The 7,053-nt window shown below is 35.3% G+C and overlaps 1 long non-coding RNA gene across 1 annotated transcript; it reads left to right on the forward strand.

The window, feature by feature from the left end:
- Positions 1-295: 295 nt before the first annotated feature.
- Positions 296-2,628, forward strand: LOC114279123 (uncharacterized). The gene is made up of 3 exons (XR_014328246.1): positions 296-388; positions 1,951-2,455; positions 2,542-2,628. It is a non-coding gene; the product is annotated as an uncharacterized LOC114279123 (long non-coding RNA).
- Positions 2,629-7,053: the final 4,425 nt, after the last annotated feature.

Consider the following 7,053-nt stretch of genomic DNA (forward strand, 5'->3'; position numbering starts at 1 on the left):
AACCCAAAACCTCAAAGAAAATGATGATACAGAATAAGAAAGATAGGGTTCGAATTTGGACCACAACAGAAAAAGAAGAGCAACAGTTAGTGTATGAAAGTCTTTTTTGGGGTAATGTTTAAGCTTTATATTTTCTTCTTTTATTTATTTGTTATTATTTCTTTTTAACGCTTAAGGGTTTGGTTTGTTGCTAATATGTACCCTGTTTTTGGAGCTATATATTATATTTTCAATTGTCTTTTTCTTTTTTCCTTTTTTCCTCCCTTCGAAAGCTGCAATTGAGTGCATGCTACTAATAATTTTCAGTGATTTGCAGGTCTAGAAGGTTCGCATTTGGACAACAATGGAAAAAGAAGAACAACAGTTAGTCTATGAAAATCTTTTTTGGGTAATTTTTAAGCTTTATATATATATCTCTCTCTAGGTTTATATATATCTGTTCTAAGCTTTATATATATTATACTTCAAATTGAATCAAAGGTGGATTTTCGGTCGTTTTGTTTCAGCTACAAATGTCGCAATCTTTCTCTTTCCATTTGTTGAAATCAACTAGATTTAAGTTGGTGCCTTATTTGTTGCAATAGATCAGTTTTATGTTGATTGGTAATTGGAATTTTATGGAACAAAATAGCCTAGAAACTTGGAATCAAACCGATTTCTACAGCTCAAATACACATCTTCAGTGGTCTGATTCTAATCCAAAATTTATGGAACTGTACGGACCGATTCAATCGTAGGTCCACTCTAAAACCGAATCAATCTGGTCCACGAAAACCCCTAGTTACTATAGTACAATTTATAACCCCAAATAAAACTATTCAAACCTAAAACCCTAGCCAATCAATATCCTAACAAAATCCTACCTCATGGCATTCAATCTAATACCCAATCCTCTTAAAACGATGGTTCTCTACAAATTCTAGTACCTAGTCTTTGCAAATCAAGCAAATACAGCCCTTCTTAGAAACCCAATAACCTTTCTCTACTATATTTACAAACCATAACTAACTAAATTGAATTATCTCCTTGTCTTGTGCATGAAAATGATTACCGTTCTAACTATGTTATTTTGCATAGATGTCCACCTTGATTGTGAATCCAGAATCGCTAAGTTTTTGGGAACTCTTGATTGCATATTATATCCTTATGGACTTTCCACCATGTTCAGTGCAATTCCATCTCTTTCTAAGAAGGGGGATATTATTGTTGCGTGAGTATTATCTTTACTGTTTAATTATTGATTTTCATTTGGTATGGCATAAATCTTTTACATTGTGTTTCCCTTTTTCTTTCCAAATCCCTCTCCAAATCCCCAAACCAAACACAGTGTTAAGGCTACAAGGACTTTCCTACAAAGGTTACTATTGAAGAATGCATGACAAGTATTGTTCAATGGTTGACTATGTTTTATTTAGTTAGTCGTTGAAAGTGCTAATATTGTTATATGAAAACATAATGATATGTTATTGCTTTTGTATCATTTCTTGACTAAATTTACCTGCTGTAATATGATTGTGAAAAGAGCGAAGAGGGCTAAGACTGCATATTAGCTGACTGTGTTCTGTTGATGTAAATATAATCATTTGAGTTTATATTAAGCTGTGGATATTTTATATCATGAGCTTATAATAAGCCATTCAGCTATAATAAAGATGCTGATCAATGGTTTAAATGGTTGTGCCATATTGGATCAATCACGATCAATTGGCAATTTGTTTTCTCTTTTTGTTGTTTAGTTTTTTGAGAACCTCTATTAATTTATATTTTGGAAACATTTATGCATATATATGGTAATATGAGTAGTTATTGGCACATTTATTTGGGTCCCTTAAAATTAGCATTGGTTTGGCTTTGCAATCTGCCATGTATATGAGGTTAATTTTTTTTCTCTCTATTTTAGAGCTTTTCTTATTGATTTATTTATTTGGGCTGGGGGTGGGAATTTTTTAGGGATGAGGGTGTCCACTGGGGAATACAAAATGGCCTTTATCTTTCCAGAAGTACAATTGTGTATTTCAAGCACAATGACATGGAGTCTCTACAAAGTACTTCGGAGAAAGTTACTGTAGAAAATAAGCGAGCTAAGAAGCTAAGGCGCTATATTGTGGTTGAAGCTGTGTACCCGGTATCTTTTGGCAATTATGCTTTAATTTTACTATGTTGATAACATATCTTGTAGCTTTCATCAGACTAGTATTGACAATTAACAGTTTGCTTATTTACTAATACCATATTATCATGTATACCCTGCATTTCTGTTTCCCGTGCAGGATTGGGAAATGTTAATGTTTTGACAGATTTCTTCAATTTGCAGAATTTAGGTCAAATTGCTCCATTAGATGAGATCATCCGACTGAAGGAGAAATATCGTTTCCATGTCTTATTGGATAAGAGCAACTCTTTTGGTGTGCTTGGCAGTTCCGGAAGAGGTATCACCGAGCAATATGGGGTTTCGGTATGTTTTGAAGATATTTTAGATTTAGTCAGTTCATTAATTCTCAATTTGTGGTTTTATGATGGTGTTGGTACTTGGTTGTGTAGATTGAGAAGGTAGATATCATAACTGCTTCCATGGGACATTCATTGGCCACGGAAGGAGGATTCTGCGTAGGAAGCGTTAGAGTCACTACTTCCGTGGGACATTCATTTCTGTGAAATTGCAACTAGAGGAAATGAGTTTTGGCAATGTGCGAGTTGGTTTATAACTTTAGTTTTGGGAAAACCATTTTCAGGTTATGTATATATTGTATGGCATCATGATCACTTGCCTACACAATTTCGAGGTCTTAATGTTTGTGCACTTGCAGGTATTGAAGAAAGACTTAGTCTCACACGGTTTCCATAGCAAAATCAGAGTGGGTGTCTTCTCCTTCAAACTCTTTGATTTCAAGAGAATTCTCTCTTTCATGCACCATGAGTATCAATAAACGTTAATCTTATGTAACCCAAGGGTACTCTTGCTTTTACTCCCCACTACAATTCGCATAATTCACAAATCTTATGTAACCCAAGGTTTTGTGTACTGAATTTTGATCATAACTCTGACAACATAATTCACACAGTTTTTGGCAATTTCTGTTTTGATTACAATTTTATGCCTACATAACATTTTATGTTGATTTTTTATTATTGCTGAACAAGATGCTAGTTTCATTTAACTTTCATTGCAGCCAGTAAAAATGATGGATGATTTTTTGAGATTGGCACGAGAAAATACTGAAAAAAATTTAGAAACATGTGGTGTTCTTGCTGGTTCATTGGTAATTGGTACAAGATTTGTGAATACAAAAAGAAAATGATAACTATGTTCAGATATTTTATACTCGTGGTTACTTATGTACTTGATCACATTTTGTAGAAAAACAGGGTGTTCCATATCACTACACTGATAGTCCTAAAGCAAGAGTCAACTTCAGATTCGGTAAGATAGTTTTTCTGTGTTGTGCTAATTATTGTGGTGCTGTTAGTTCTCCCCTGCTTTCTCTTCTTTCTTTTTAATTTTAAGTCTTGTATATTTCTGTCTTGATATTTCAGCTTTGTTAGTTTTTGATGTTGTCAACTTGAAACTAAGCTAATTGCAAATCGAGTACCACTTTGGTATTTTTTTGGTAGAACTAAGGTTCTATGATTAAGTGATATGATATCTAAAAAAGCCAGAATAGTCCCATTTTCCATTTTGATATATTTATCATGCTTTTGCCACCGATACAATGAAGCAACATTCCTCGCTGGTTAATGTGTCCTAAAATGGAGGTGAGGTGGTTATGAAAGAAAGCAATTTAAGTTAAGGGTTTTGATGAAAATAGTTTTTGATAAGTTGCAATTTTAAAACATGGGCAAAATATCGTGGTTAGTCTCTTGATATTTGAAAATAACAGTAGAATAATTTTTTGTTGTTGTTGTTGTTGTTGTTGTGAAAACACTTAAAAAGTCTGAGGGAACTCTCAGTCATAGCCGTTCCACAACAGTGGCATCAAATCTTATAGAAAGCTTCTGTGTGTGTCATTGATGTCGAGTCCTACCCCATACCTGCAGCATGTCATGTAGTGTCCATGTGGGCCATTGGTTTCACGTTTGTAATTTTTTATTTGTAGCTACTAATAATTTGAATGATACTTATCAATACATTTTTTAATGTTCAGTGTCAGACCTTGAATGAAGAAGAAATTTTTGAAGTCCAAGACAAATATTCGGCTTTTCCTTTTGGGTGGATCCATGTAAGTGTTTCAGTAGCTTGAGGAACAAAAAGCGTCAACTTGAGAGTAAGGAAGAAAGCTGCAGCTGTATCTGTGTTGTTGCTGCTAGTGCTGTTTATGCAACGCTTTTCTTGGGTTTATTCTCTAATTTTGTTTTCTTTTTCTCTCTTAAGGGTTGTGCAAGTGTATTTTGTATTGTTTTTGGCTACTCTATTGAATGTTCTTGTTTCCTCATGTGGCAAATGAACATTCCTTTGTGTGGTTTATTTTAGGATGATTCTCTTTATAGTTTATTTAGTGTAGTTTATCTGTTTGGTTTTGTTTCTCTTGTATAGCTCTACTTTTCTTAGTTTGCTTTTGTAAGGCCTGGGGAATGCCCCTTCTATATCTCTAATGTTTTTCTTGTTTATTTCTTTGCAGATTGGTTTTTGATGACGTATGGAAGGATACTTGCAAATTAAGATCAAGTTTTGAATTTTTTTTCCTAGACTAATACTTAGTTCTAGTTGTAAATCAAGATCAAGTGTTATTTATTTTTGTTTTTTTTGTGGACTCCACGATAGTTCATTTTAGAATTTGTTATGATGGTTTTGTTGTTATACTTAATGGTTTATATTATTAAAGTTGTTTGATGGATATATTTTGATTTATAATATAAATTGTTTAGTGAATTTTTGTGTGGAGTGATGTATAATAGCTAGTAGATTTCTTAATACAATTAAAAGGCTATTGGAATATGAGCATCGATATTTGTGAAATAATAATTGAAATTGAAATTGAAATATAAAATATAGAACAAGTTTAGAGACAAATTTGTTTTGTCATTTATACTTGTTATTATGACAAAGTGATTATTCGTCGCTAATAAACATTTTTTGTGACAAAATTTATTGCAGTTTATATATGGAAGTTTTTATTGATTTTGTTGTTTGGTGGCGAAATATATTTCGTCACGTATATATATATATTTGCGACGAAATATATTGTCACCTATCACGAAAATTTGTCACCTTCACATCTTTCTGTGACGAAATTATTTCCTCATCAATGATCAATATAGGGGACAAATTTATTCGTCAACTAAAACTATAAATATGGTACTGAATAATTATTTAGTGACAAAAATGAGAATTTTTAGCGACAAAATGTTGTTTTATTGGTGACAAAAAATTTCGTCACTGAAGTAATTTCATTGGTGACGAAATTATTTTTCGTCACGGTGGTTTTTAGTGACAAACATTCAATGACGAAACCGGTGACGAAAATATTTCCTCACAAATATCTATAGTGACGAAATTAGTTCTTTGGAGACAAAAAAAATTCGTCATCCAAGACCCAATTTGTTGTAATGGCATGGTCAACAAGAAGCTTAGCTAGGTGCTCCCTCAAGAGGCCAAAAATGGTCCATTTCAAGGACAACAAGGAGAGGGGGTGGCCCTCTCCTTCTTGGGACCTCAAGGCACCATCCTCACCTCTGAAATCCCTCAAGATTTCAGTGGTGAGGAGGCCCAAACACCAAGGTCTAGGAGCTTACACAAAATAGCACAAAATCAAGCCTTACAAGGCTTAGGAGGGGTCAAACAACCTCAAACCACAAAACACTCTAAACAAACAATTTAGAGGGCCTAAAAACAGAACTTTTTTGTATTATACACTAAGCTCAAAAACAGTTCTAAGATAGGCAAAAATAAGATGCAAAAATGGGGAATAAAAGGGCTAGTTTCTTACCCTTGAAGACTTTCTTCAAAAATAGTGGACCAGCTGGTTCTTCAAGCTCAAAATCACCCAAGCACACCAAGAACAACCTATGGTCCTTCAAGGAACCAAGAAAATGTGTAGTAGTGTGTGTTTGTGTACAATACTAAGAACAAATGCACCTAGAACACTCAAGAGAGAGAAAGAGAGATAGAATGTGTATCAAACCCTAACCCTAAAACCAGAGCTCTCCTCTGTATTTTTTTGTCTCTTGTCTCTAAAATGTCTAACCTAGAGCCAAGAGAGGAGGGCTCCTCTTATAGAGGAGCCAATCTTGTAAAGCTTACAAGGTAAGCTAACAAGGAGTGCATCCCTCCATACACGTGTATGAAGGGGAACAAAATGACATACAGCTGTCTTAAAATATCTGCAAAAGCAGATGAACAGTAGTCAGCTGCACAAAATTGCCATTTTGACGAAATTGACTGTCGACCGGCAACAAAGAATGCCGACCGACAATATACATTGCCGATGGCATCAAAACACTAGCCGGTGGCCTCTGGCCATGGCCGGTGATGTGTGGGGATGCCTCACAAGGCATTCCTTGCCCCTCCAAGGAAAAACACAAGTGTTTGGTACAAAACCAGACACTAAACGGTCGAGTTCGGAGATCCTGAGGCAAGGCGCGTAGCCGAGGCCTCCGGGAACTCCAAACAAACACAAACATGGATGATCACCAGGTGTTCAAACGGTGACGTCCAAGTCTTGAGGACGGTCAAAAATGGGGTGTCTACACTTGCGTATCACACTGTCTTGTGCACCTGTATAGCACTGTTTTGTGCATTCATCTGATCTAGGAGACCTTAAATCCTCTAAAGGTGCAATTCCTTTGGTGTTTGTCGTGCCTGAACGACTTCCAGTGGTCTAGTATAGCCACCTGCCTGTGTTTGCAGTGAGTTCCTAGGAGATCAACTGAGGTGGTAGAAACGATAGTTCAAATGATTGATGCCTAGAATGCAAAGGTTCAGGATTTCCGAGACTAAAGTCTGGTTTAAATACCCAAGGGTGTATCCTCGGCTTGAAATCTGTATGGTAGCCCCATAGGTTGAGGTAGCATGTATGCGCCTCAATTCTTGATACTGAACCAACCTAGTCTATCACC

This window comes from Camellia sinensis, chromosome 1 (genome assembly GCF_055761805.1).
Source record: "Camellia sinensis isolate YWXY chromosome 1, ASM5576180v1, whole genome shotgun sequence".
Lineage (NCBI taxonomy): Eukaryota > Viridiplantae > Streptophyta > Magnoliopsida > Ericales > Theaceae > Camellia > Camellia sinensis.